The sequence below is a fragment of the Homarus americanus genome, unplaced genomic scaffold (genome assembly GCF_018991925.1).
Source record: "Homarus americanus isolate GMGI-L3 unplaced genomic scaffold, GMGI_Hamer_2.0 scaffold16712, whole genome shotgun sequence".
NCBI lineage: Eukaryota > Metazoa > Arthropoda > Malacostraca > Decapoda > Nephropidae > Homarus > Homarus americanus.
The window spans coordinates 1,808,077-1,821,292 of NW_024757794.1; positions in this window are offsets into that span (position 1 = coordinate 1,808,077).

Genomic DNA, 13,216 nt, shown 5'->3' on the forward strand with positions numbered 1-13,216 from the left:
TTAACGAACGACCTTCTGGAACGGATTGATTTCGTTAACCGAGGGGTCACTGTAGTACATATTTTATGTTCAAAAAATATCTCCTTTCACACTCACACATCCTCTGGGTGACGTGACACAGGTCAGCCAGGCAGTTGCCCAGCTGACTCAGAGAAGTGTGGCTGCTGCTGCACTGTGCTGTGTACGTATATGCCATTATGTCATGTTAGGGGATGGAATTAGGGAGCACAACTGGGCTCGCGACGCAGTTACAGCCCATTGCCTCCACAAAAATGTTCATTTCACACACGCACATACACGTGCTCTTCATTTTATTATTTTATAGTTTTATTTCTAAGCCACATTAGAGTATTGTAATGATTTTTCCATAATTTTTATAGTTTCATTACATGTGTTTGGAATGGAACTTCCTACCTTAAATATGACCTTCAGTTGATAAGATGCAGGGTAATATGAAACACATTTTTAAGGAAAAAATTGAATCTTATGGGCCAGGAAATATTGTATGTTAGGATCTTGCACCTCTTTAATCAGCCAGTCTAGAGGTTGTAACCCTAGGGCCTCAATTAGTGATGGATTTATCATCAGATTATTGATCACCTTTGAACCAGGGTCCAGGAGAATATCCACTGGGTAAGAAGGTACCTGAACAAGAGAGGTGGCTTGAGAGTTTTGCTGTGAGCAAAATATGAGATGTTTTAGTATGTTTATTCATTGACATCAGTTACAGAGTGCTCAAACCTTATCAACCCATCTTAGATTCCTGCTCCAACCTTGTTTATAGATAACTGTTCTCTTTGTGTGATACACACTTACAGTACATGGGTATTTGTGGCCACACTTATTGCTAAGAGGATGTCTTCTGTGATGCTGGTATGAAGGTCAAGGATTATCTAACTAATAACTTTATTCAGTTTTTACATCGCTATCACTAGCTAAGGTTCCTGGGGTTACGATCTTTACACTTTCTTAGTAGGTACAGTACTTTGAGACAGAGTCTTCAGGGAGTAAAAGGGGATCAGTTTTCCCAGTACAGTAGCAATAAGTAGCAGTAGGAGTGAGGAGTCATCTCTCAAAACTTGATGAATTTTCAAGACTGAAGATCATTGGTCCTTAGATTATGCACATTAAGGTAGTAGTGGCAGGGATAATTTTTAGATTGTTGGAAATTAAAAAAATAGAAATCTTTGTATTAATAGCAGCAACAAAGACCTACAAATTCATTGGCTCAAATTTTTCATATGTGATCGCTGGTTAATGTTTTCATTCCTTCCAGAGTATACAAACCAATGATGGTGAAGTTACAAGTTGAAGAGAAAAAACTAATGAAAGGGGGACAAAAAACTGACATGCATTTACCAGACAACTCATTGCCAGCTTTTATGACAACTGACATGTGCAATTTGAAGCTAAATGTATCTTTTGAATAAGAATGAAAACAAAACAGGCTCAGCATAAGAGATACTGGTAAGACCTTGATGTGAATCAAAACAGGAAACACGTGATGAAAACAAGCCTGGAAGTTCATGCAAAGGGCAAAGTGGCCATGAAAAGGGTGTTTATGTGAGGGCATCATGGCTGGGGGGTGGGGACAAAGAATGCCACGGCTGTCATAAAAGTGTAAGTCAGCAAAGGATTTTAAACTGTTTGCATCATTTATAGTCTACTATATTAGTAGATTTAAGTTAATTGTAGCTGTGGAATGATTGATAACTGTAGCAAAAGTTTTTTTTTTTTAATGGGTATAATCAAGTGATATGAATGTCTGACTGAGAAATATAGTAAATTTGGATAATAGTGAATAATGTAGTGAGTAATGTACAAGACCAAGCAAGCTGGAAAGTGTTTTTATCACTAATACTGTGAAGTGAGTGATTGTACATTATGCTCATAGTACGTAAGTGATTGTAATATAGAATGGGTGATTTACTCAGGAGTAAGTGATTGTACTCTGGAATAATTGATTGTTCTGTAGAGTAAGTGACCACTATGGAGTAATTAATTGTACTATAGACTGAAGTGATGTACTCTGGAGTGAGTGGTTGTAGTTAAGTATGTGATCACTGTTGAAGTTCACAGGTGCCTTCAAACTCTGTAGATAGAGTCCTAGTGTGGTGTTAGGGACTATGCACAGTTGCTGTATATTATGTATTATAGAATTACTGATATAGAGGAAGGTTGTCATGACATCTACATGGTTATGCAACTGATTTCAATACATTATTTAATTAAAGAAGCGGATGAGAATTATTACCTTATACGATGTAGCTGTATGAACATATGTCCATGCACTGACACATATAGGAGTAAACACAGGGATACAAACACACACACAAATATTAAAATTAAAATGAATATACAAAAATACCATACATGCATATTCTTTTACACATGTACACAAAAACATTCACAAATATATTGCAGGGAATGAGAACAAATATTTCAGCTATAAATGAGGCCATCAGTAACATAGTCAGCCGAGCGCCAAAATAAAAAGAAAACAAAAATGCAGTTATAGTTTTTAAACTTTCAAAATGCCACATCTTTTGAACCATTCAAGATATTTTAGTATTTTTGTTGTTGTGTAGCTTAAAGCATCATCTTTCATGCTATGATAGTTTCAGGAACAAAAATCAATGGCATTTTTTAAGAAAAAAAATATAACTGCATTTTTCTCCACTTATATAAACCAAAACACACTACATAACCTTAAAACGAGTGATATAACTTTCCCACCATTAAAGATATTGCAATGATTTTTTGTGTGCAGGTAGTTATAATTGTACTTTCATGTTGCGACGGATCAGCAGCATAAAACGAATTTTTTTTTGGGGGGGGGGGGGTGCCGGCAGAGACGTGTTTACAAGGTACTAAGCGTGCCAGGCGCTGATAGAATGTGTGGTGCACCAAGCGGCCATGCAGTATGGAGCATAGAGCGTCATTGGCCTGCTCCACATGTGAGACATAGCTGGGTGTGTTACTGAAACTGAAGATTATTCTCTCCGTCGACTTTGAACTCTGACGTACCCTTCCAAAGAATATGATTTTCGACCTTATTGCCGTTTGCACTCCTAGACCCCGAGATGCTCTCCATGAAATAGAGGCTTGGGGAATAAATTGCTATAATAAAACGTTTTTTGGCTGCCGTGGCGCTCGGCTGACTGTTACTGATAGTCTCAAATTGGACATTGGGTTTGTTTGTGCCTTTGATTAGTACCTCAGTATATTGTATGGCCTGTAGCAAGACAGTGTAGGTGTGGGCCTGGTGCAGATTACTGTTAACAAAACATGAACCTTTAATTATTGCTGTGAACAGTGGTAGTGTAATTCAGCAGGCTTTATATTGTTACCTAAGGTTACTTCATTGCTTGTGATGTCACACAGTATTTGATAGATGACAGCAGTATTTAGAGTTATATCAGAAACATGCGAGGCAGTTGATATTCTGTCTGTTCAGTATTGAGTGAGAGAATTTTGGTTGTATTGAATGTACTTCTGTTGTCAGTAGTGTAGCCTCCTTTCCCTCTCACAGATATATTTTTTATTGCATTATTCATCTCAGTGAGTCATGACTCTCCATTTGCTCTCACAGTACACTCCTGTTTGCACCTTACTGAAGGACAGAGGCAGACAGCTGTTGGTCTTACTGCAGTCGTGAATTCCTTTCCTAGAAAGGTAACTTCAGTGGCAGGGAATTGTGACACTGTTAACCCAAGAAATTACCACATGCAGATTTTAAGCTAATACATATTATCCTGAGGTAATATGTATAGATAATACTGCTATCTATACTGAAGCATTACAACCCTTATATAAATAATACTGAAGACAGTCCTGTATTCAGTACTGTTACTAAGCCTCTTTAAAAGGCATACAAAGATAGTATTTACTCTGTTATATTAGTACTGTATTGTACAACAGTTGCTACATAAAGAGAACTTTATATTTTCACCTTTGAAGGTCTTCAGCATATTTTTGATAATTGCATTAGATGCAAATTATATAAACAGTAGAATATCTTTGACATCATAAGCTGTTAATTTAGCACGGTTGGTCCGATGATATAATTTGAATATTTTTTGTCTTAATTGGTATTTTGTGATTGTAAATTTAGGTACAATGTCTGTAAAGTGCTCTGAATTCCCATCCCTTGTGTTCAGTCACATGGTAGCTATATGAGGAATGCTCACTCTGTTATTTCAAGGCTCCAGACTTAAGATGTATCATCTTACCAGGAGTTACTTCCCTAAAACTCAATGGGAAATATTGGAAAAGAAAGCTTCATTTGTATTAGTCTAGATATATTGTCTGTGCAGGCTTGAAGGTACACCTTGAAGAAAGTACAGTAGTTAGGAAGACTTGTAATTTACATGTTTTTCTTTCTGAATTCAAAAGAAATTGGATGTTCTTTTGAAAATTATTTTGATAGATATATTCAATCAATTTTATTCGGACTGTATTTTATATATATAGTACAGATTGCGGAAATTTGCCCATACAGAATTTGTAGATTATGACCACTAAATTCGGGATACAGGTCATACATTTGACCTTACGGAAATGGGGTATTTAAAAAAATTTCAACACAAAAATCGTTATATAGAACAAAAAACATTCACAGACATTTTAATATATTTGGTGTCGCTTTTTTGATGTTTGCTACCACCAAGCTTGGGTGTGCAGCACAACCATGCCACTGGACTCGGTTTGTTTATACCTCCCAACATGTACGATGATCTCTCGACCCTAGCTCTTGGATTTAACACTTGTATATGTATCTTATTCAAAACTGTGCAGTTTATTACCCTTATTCAAGATGAGTGGAAAGAGACCATGAAGTGTAAGTGAAAACAGCGGTGCTAAAAGTGCTCATAAAGGAATTATGTTGGATATAATATTTTATGTTTTATGGAATTTGATGCAGGAGAAAAACTTAGCCAGATTCCAAAAACATTGGGGCTTGCTCTGTCTCCCAATAACTCCCATTGCACCACCTCACCTCACGCAGCACTCAACATCATTTGTGGTGAGTTGAATTCAAGTGTTTTGTGTCCTGTATGTATTATCATTGCATTTATCATAGATTAATCAATGTATGTGTTTAAAAATGTTTATTTTCATTCATAAGAGTGCTTGTATTATTATTATATTTTTTTTTACGGGGAATAACCCACCCGGGCACAGGTCATCGACCCACAACAGGGCCTAGGGGGCGAAAAAATAAGAGCAAAAAGAAATTAAAAAGAAAAAAGAAAAAGGGTATGTTAATCTACACCACGAAGATGCCGGAAAACCAGCTTTTTAAAGTGAAACATTGTATGAGTGTGAAAACATAGAAGAAGGCAGAGCATTCCCCAGTTTGGCTGTGTGAGGAAAGAAGGATACACGATAACGGGTTATTCTAGTGTGACCGACATCCACAGAGAAACGGTGGGCACTGAGGGCAAGACGTGTGTTACGAGCCCACGGCCTTGCCAACGGTACACAGGATGCCAAATCCACCGAACATTGCCCGTTAAAGTACCTGTAAAAGAGAGAGAGTGAAGCAACATTGCAGCGAAAAGAAAGGGAAGAAAGATTATCAACTAAAGGAGGTGGTTAATTAGACGAAATACCTTTGATTCCACCCTATCTAACAGTTGGACAGAAGAAGAGCCACCCCAGATATGAAAGCAGTCCTCCAAGTTAGGACGAATGAATCCCTTATACAGTATACTTGAAGCAACTGCTTAGGAGTGAAATTGCTACGGCATCTGTACAGCATTCCCAGCTTTCGGGAGGCAGCTTTAGCAATGTTGTGGATGTGTGGCTTCATGACATATTAGAGGAAATGGTGAGGCTTAGCATATCTATTTTAGAATATGGCAGAATGATAGCATCCTGAAATGTGATTGGTGGGAGATCATCTAATTTGGAAAGTGTAATTGGTAAATACTGAGTTTTATTACTATTGAATTTAACCAAGTTTCTACCTCCCCATTTGGAGATGCTGCACAGATCTGCATTGATAAATGTAATGATTTCAGCTCTAGAAACAGATCTAGTTTGAGAGTTAGGGGGGAGGGAAAATATGAAGAAGAGTGAAGAGTAGAATCATCAGTGTAAGAATGAATAGAATTAGTTGTAGTGTTAAGTAAATCATTGATAAAAAGAAGGAAGAGAGTAGGTGAAAGAACAGAAACCTGTGGGACACCACTATTGGTAGAGAAAGAGCGAGAGTTCGATCCCTCGACAACAACTGTCATGGCTCGGTTCTCAAGGAAGCTAGAAATTAGAGAACAAAGTGGAGGAGAGAAACCATAAGAGGCAAGTTTAGAAAGCAAAGACTTGTGCCATACCCTGTCAAATGGTTTGGAGATGTCGAGGGCCACAACGAAAATTTCCCCATAATCCCTAAGAGAGGATGACCAAAGATGGGTGCACTAGGAGAGCAGATCAGCAGTAGATCTCGCCTGGCAAAAGCCATACTGGTGATCCGACAAAAGAGAGTGGCATTCAAGGTGACGGAGAAAATGAGAGTTCAAGATTGTTTCGAAAATCTTAGAGAAGATTGAAGTTAGGGCAATGGAGCGATAGTTAGAGGGATTAGAATGGTCACCCTTCTTCGGGCTGGGCTTAACCAGGGCATGCTTCCAAGAAGAAGGAAAAGTTTGGGTTTTGAGACAAAGGCAAAAGAGGCGAGCAAGTACAGGGGTCAGAACTTCAGAACACGAGGGGGTATTCCGTCCGGTCCATGCGCCTTACTCACATCCAACCTGGATAACACACCAGCAACCTTGCGAGTGGAGATTACAAGAAAGTGCATAAGTTCAGTAGGAGGAATAGAGTTGGAATCATCTAAGGTGGAGTTAGAGAAGAAATGGGTGCCAAAGAGATTGGCTTTATCAGGGTGAGAGATGGCTATAGAGTTATCAGGTCGGAAGAGAGGAGGAAAAGAGGGAGTACAGAAGTTATTACAGATGTTTTTGGTTAAGGATCAGAAGGATTTACTAGTTGAGGAATTAGTCAGGTCAGCGGTCTTTCTTTTTATATAATTCCACTTGGCCCTAAGAAGAATACCGTAGCCTTACAACAATTCCTAGAGTAATGAAAGAGTGGGTAATAGGAGAAGGAGATAGTTTCATAGCTCGATATGCCCTATCTCTCTCCCTACATGCAAGAGAGGAGGAGCGATCAAACCATGATTGTGAAGTGAAAGTTTTGGTAGAAGATGGGATAAATTCACTCATACCACCCTGTATAACCCCAGCAATGCTGTCAGCACATGCCGAGGCATCCCCAGTGGAAAAGCAACATTCAACCCAAGAAAAGTCGGTGAAGAATTCTTACAAAGATTGCCAGTTTGCCCTCCGATAGTGCCCTAGTTGATGTTTAGAGGGGGTGGGGGAGGTGGTCGTGCCCAGTTTGATTTAATAGAAATAAGATTGTGATCAGAAGACATTGAGGGGGCAGATATTGAGTATGAATAGTGTGAGGGGTTCGAGGTAAAACAAAGATCAAGAATGTTAGCAAGTTGATCGTGTCGATCAGGAACGCGTGTAGGGTGTTTAATTATTTGTTCCAGATCATTCAGTTAGGAAAAAGAGTGCCTCAGCTCCACCTGGGTCATCCCTTGCAGAGCCAAGCCACTCTTTGTGATGTACATGGAAATCCCCTTGGTAGAGGATCTCAGTGTTGGGGTGTGTGGATAGCAATGACTCATGGCAGGAAGTGAGATACTCAAATAGTTCTAAATAGTTCTTTTTGCTGATAAAGTTTCTTTAGGAATGCATCTCCAATTATATAATGGAAGTCAATGGGAAAATGGGGTTCTCGTAACTGATTTTCACGTTGCTGTCAATTTTTCAAGGACACATCCCTTCCGTAACCTGGGGGAGTGCTCAATACTGTACTGTATATACAGTATTTATATACTGTACTTCCATATCCCTTAATTTGTATTTGTTAAAATTGTTTCCTTATTTTTGTTTTCTAATTATCCAATGCTTAAATTTTTAAAGTACAGTGTATCTTGATTGGATTTGCCTTATAAAAGTGAGTGTTGGTGTTTGGGTTGAATGTTAAACATTTAGTAATACAGTAATTAATATTGAAAAGGTCTCAGAGTTGCACTCTAGTTTTGCAAGTAAAGCATTTAATTTCTGTATACCTGTATATTGGTTAATGTAAGTGAATGTTGTCATTAGTTTTCATTACCTGAGGGTTTAGTGGAAAGGCAAGTAAAAGTTGTTATAGAAAATTAATCTTGAAGATTGATATTTTCACTGACTCATCATATGAGGATAAAACACTTCTAACTATACTGAATATTTATTATTTGCTTGTCATGTGATAATAATTACTATGTGATGTGATGTATCCTTTTTGTATTTATTGCTGTTATAGGCCAGTCTTATTTATATTAACTGTGTAACACATTCTCTCTCTTTCTCTGTCTTTTATAATAATTATCTTATTTCTCACCTGATACTATTAAAGTTCTTAAAACAGTTTCAAATTGCTAGAAAACTGGGAACCCTTCCAAGTCTGTTAAGCTAAAGGAATGGATGGAACTGATGTCAGAGTTTATTATGGAACGTAGGTTACTTGTCTTGGACAGTCCACCGAACATAAACTGAGGATACGTGTGAATGTATTGATCGTTTTCTTTTTTTAATAGTTGGCTTGGCATGAGGAGAGGCGAGACGAGACAAAAGTCGCCATTACGAATTTAATCCACGAATCATTCCTTTGCCCAAAAGTTACTAAGTCCATTGTGTTGAATTGAATTTTTATTATAGGTAGATAAAAAGATTTACTTTTTAGGCACAATTAACACATTTGTGTTTGAGAAAAAATATGTACTACATGTACAAAATGTACTGTATACCAGCCTTCAGACAGCTTATTGGATTTACACATGAAAGTTAAACCAGTGGAGTCAAGAATGTCTTTGTTTTTCTGGCTGGATGATTTTGGCATTTCTCATTGTTATCACTGATAAATGTACAAATGTCTGGTAAGCAGAATTAACAAGGATGGTACAGTACTGACTGCACTAATTTTATTCATCATTTTGTATGTAAATTTTAATTTTCAAAACATCAGCTATTTGAAATATTATTGGGTTGCTATAAATGTAGGATACTCATTTAATACTGATAAAATTACCTTGCTGAAAAGAATATAAAAAGAATGAAGATTTAATTTTCATTTTATATTGCAGTTACAGTATTTGTAGCTTCATGACACAATTATGATTAAGTAGCTTTATCGTGATACTAGTGTTCTAATGAGTATTATCGCTGTGAGTCGCCGGTAAGCATAATATTAATCAATTTATATTTTGCACAGATAAAATTGTAGAGAAACACATTGATCTAAGTAATATTGATTTTAAGAAATACGCATATTGTTTTTCAGTAGATGTGTTTGATCTATTCGTTTGGTTATTTGTTTTGGTCTTGCATTATGAAATGGGGTTTGAGGTGAAGCTCTGTATGTGTAAAGTGTATTTAATTTTTTTCCATTTCTGGAAAACACTATCCAGTGCTTTGTTAAATTAATATTGTACATGAGCCGTGTTTCATCGTGAATCTGTGTTATTCTTGTACAGTAATAATATTCATGAATGCTTTGTATTTTCTTTTGAATATTCATGATATTATTGTTGTACTAAAGAATTTTATATGAGAATACTATTTTATTATAATACAGTATGTGTGTGTCTAAAGAGGTTTGCATGTGTAAATAAAGCATTGTTTCATGTGATTATCAATGATATTTACCCAAATCTGGTACTAGTTGTTTTGCCAAAGTATTATTAGATAAGTTGAGGAGACCTTAAGTACCTGATGAATAGTTCTTAGTGCTATTCAAGTTCAAAGTTCTGCTTGCAGTTCCTGTATTAATTGATTTTTATATCACTCATATACAGTATACTGAGTAGGGTTGTATTCAGTTGGGGTATGTGTGCTTAATTCCTTATGTTTGAAAGTGTGGCTGCATTGCAATGTAAAGGAGTTTCTGAAAACAATTTGGTAACTAATTTAAATTGTTTTATTGTCCTTACTTGAAAAGTTCAAACTTAAGGGTAAATGGCAGTGACAGTTATTGAACTCTTGAGGATCTGGAAGAACATTCGTCAAAGAAATGTATTTTATGACTTCGACTTTTCCGGGTGACTCGGTTATGAGACCAGTCTTGGTTTATGGGTGTTCATAACCCACACACCTTGAAAAAGTGGCTAGTTGCTATAAATCACTGTCTTCCAGATATAACCCAGAGCTCTTAAGAGGGTTCTCCAGGAAATAGCCAGTCATTAAAAACAGAAGGGCTATTGATTCATGTTTGGGATGTCCTCACCATATTCTCTTCCTTATATTAACCAGGAACAGTTGTATCTACGGTACTTCACTTTTATTGTAATACAGGTTGACAATCCCTTATCCGAAATCCTTGGGGCCAGAGGCATTTCGGAAATTTTCGGTTTTCAGAATGTTTTTTTTTTTTTATTTTTTAATTATTTTTTTGTACTTTTTTTTTTTGTATTAGCCCACCCAGGCACAAGTCACTGACCCACATTGGGGACTGGGAGGCGAAAATATAATAATAATAATTCATAGGTCTAGGTTGTGTTTCTCACTTTTTATCTTTTTTCATTCTTGTATTTCTTTATTATTATTATTATTATTATTATTTTATTAATACAGTATTATTGTTATTATTATTAATATCAATTTTATTATTATATTTTCTTATTATTGTTATTGTTATTATTATTATTTTATTTTGGTGTATTTTTTATTAAAATTTTTATTTACTATGAATAATAATAATTATTATAATTAGTATTACTATTACTATTACATTTTCGCCCCCCTGGTCCCGATGTGGGTCTGTGATCTATGCATGGGTGAGCTAATCCCTGTTAAAAAAATAAAATAAAAAAATTGCTCCACAAAAAACTTAAGGTTTTCAGAGCTTTTCGGAATTTCGGATAAAGGGTTGTCAACCTGTATTCCACTCTGGCTGCGATATTATTGACATCTCTGCTATTGTAGGATTTAATTTGTTTATGGTATTGTATTTTGTTTAGTACTGAAACCTTTGATGTATTGGAAGGTACAAGACTGTTTGGGTGATGCCTCCATTTCCATAACAGGATTTATATTAATTTCAGATTTAACTCTACTGTTGTTGTTTTAGGCAGCTTTATTTTTTTGACCAATGATGAGGCACCTGTAGTGCAGGATAGCGATACCATAGTACAGTAGTATGCAGTAGTTAACTATATAATGTAGATGAAGCATGGCATAGTTCATTATCAATTAATGGCACTATTTTAGAATTATATTTTGGTTTGTAGATGTCCATAGACTTTTAATGCACCAGAGATTTTTGCATTACAGAATACAGTACAGTTATTAATATTCCTTAGTCTTACTGCTTAACCCCTTCACTACGGTGATGCTAATTTTAATATTTTATTTAGCCAATACCAAACTATTTTTTTCAGCATAGGGGACCCAGTACACAAGTGGATAGTAGACTATATACCCTAAATATTCTTCTTGTGTTAAATTTATATTTCTGTACTTTATTGCCTACAGTAAGAGGTCTTTTGTGATTATCTTCCCGTTCCCCCCCCCCCCTTGTTTTTTATCCTTATGCCCTTTAACCCTCTTGTGGGCTTTCGATGGAAATTCTGTCGCTAAGCATTCCTGTCCTAACACAACCTATACTAAACAATTACTGTACTATCATAGGGTGAGCAGTAAAAGATGCCACCAGTAGTTACAGGATTGATTTAGTTTTGGGGAATAATATTTCCAGCCATAAGTCTTCCAAAAATGATCCGTGAGTAAGACTGATATTAGATTATATAGGCTAAGTCATTTCAAATAGCACACACGCTTTCCTCTTGTGTATTTCTATCAAGGGTTTATACAGTATATTGTAAGTTGTAACCCTCAATTTTTAAATGTAGGTTTAGATGTTATATTTATGGTTTCTGACATCTTAGTACAAGTAATGCAATTCATTACTACAGTATGTCCAAAATTCTGAAATTTGTCATTTTTTTCATTTAGGTTTGATTATTGGCACAAGTAGAGCAATTGACTGAACAATTTTAAGCACGGACGACAAACAAACCTGGACTCAGCGCTACAAGTCACTAGTAAGTAAAAAGTATTGCCATACAGTAATCCCGTGTTTTTTGCGTTTTTTTTTATCGCAGTTTTGACAATTCGCGGTTTTTTTCAATTAAAAAATTATATATATATATATATATTTATATACAGTATATAATTTTGCGCCATTTTCGATATTCCTGTGAGGTGCGACAAACAGACGACACCCACTGCTCCGAGAAGCCTCAGTCCACACGTGCCTACCGTACTGTGAACGCTACTGTGATTACCTCTTCTGTTTGTCCTCCCACGTGCATTCCATATGGCTCCGAGACTTAAGCCAGCCTCATCAAAGGCAAATATTACTAGCAAAGACTCTAAAGTGACCAAGAGATCAAGAATAGTGTTGACCTTAACGGAAAAAACAGTTTTATTGGACAAGCTCAGAGGTGGTATGAGCTATGTGTCTTTTGTCAGAATTGCAAGTCTTCAAGTGGAGGAATGTGGGTGGAAGAGAACTGGCTGGCTGGCTGGCGTGACTGTGTGAGGGCGGACAGACGCCGGGACAGCAGAGAGAGGCTGGTAATGCGGGTGTTGCCAACCTCAGCGAAATAAAAAAAAATTTATTTACTGTACTTGTAAATAATTTTTTTTGTATATGACTGTGTTTACATTTTTCCATTATTATACGGTACTACAATATGATTAGTTTCAAATATTGCTGTTAGTAAATGCCGGTACAGTGCATCAGTGATCAGTGTGACCACTGAGCCGTGAGTGGAGAGCATGGCGTGGTTAAGTGCATGACCTACCTGAGCTGTTTGGTGGCCACAGGTACAGTGATTCCTAAGAGTTTTGGCTTTTCGTGGGGGTTTCAGGAACGTAATTCCTGCGAAAAACACGGGATTACTGTATTTCTCTGTTGTTAAAATTTTTTGTCATTCTTTTATACAAACATTTTTCACACACTACGCTTTAACTTCAGAATTACGATATTTTCTAATATTGTATGTTAATAATACTGTAATAATAAGAAAAATCAACACCAACAATAATAATAATAAATTACAAATTGTATCTTGTAGGAAAGTAAGACCACCTGA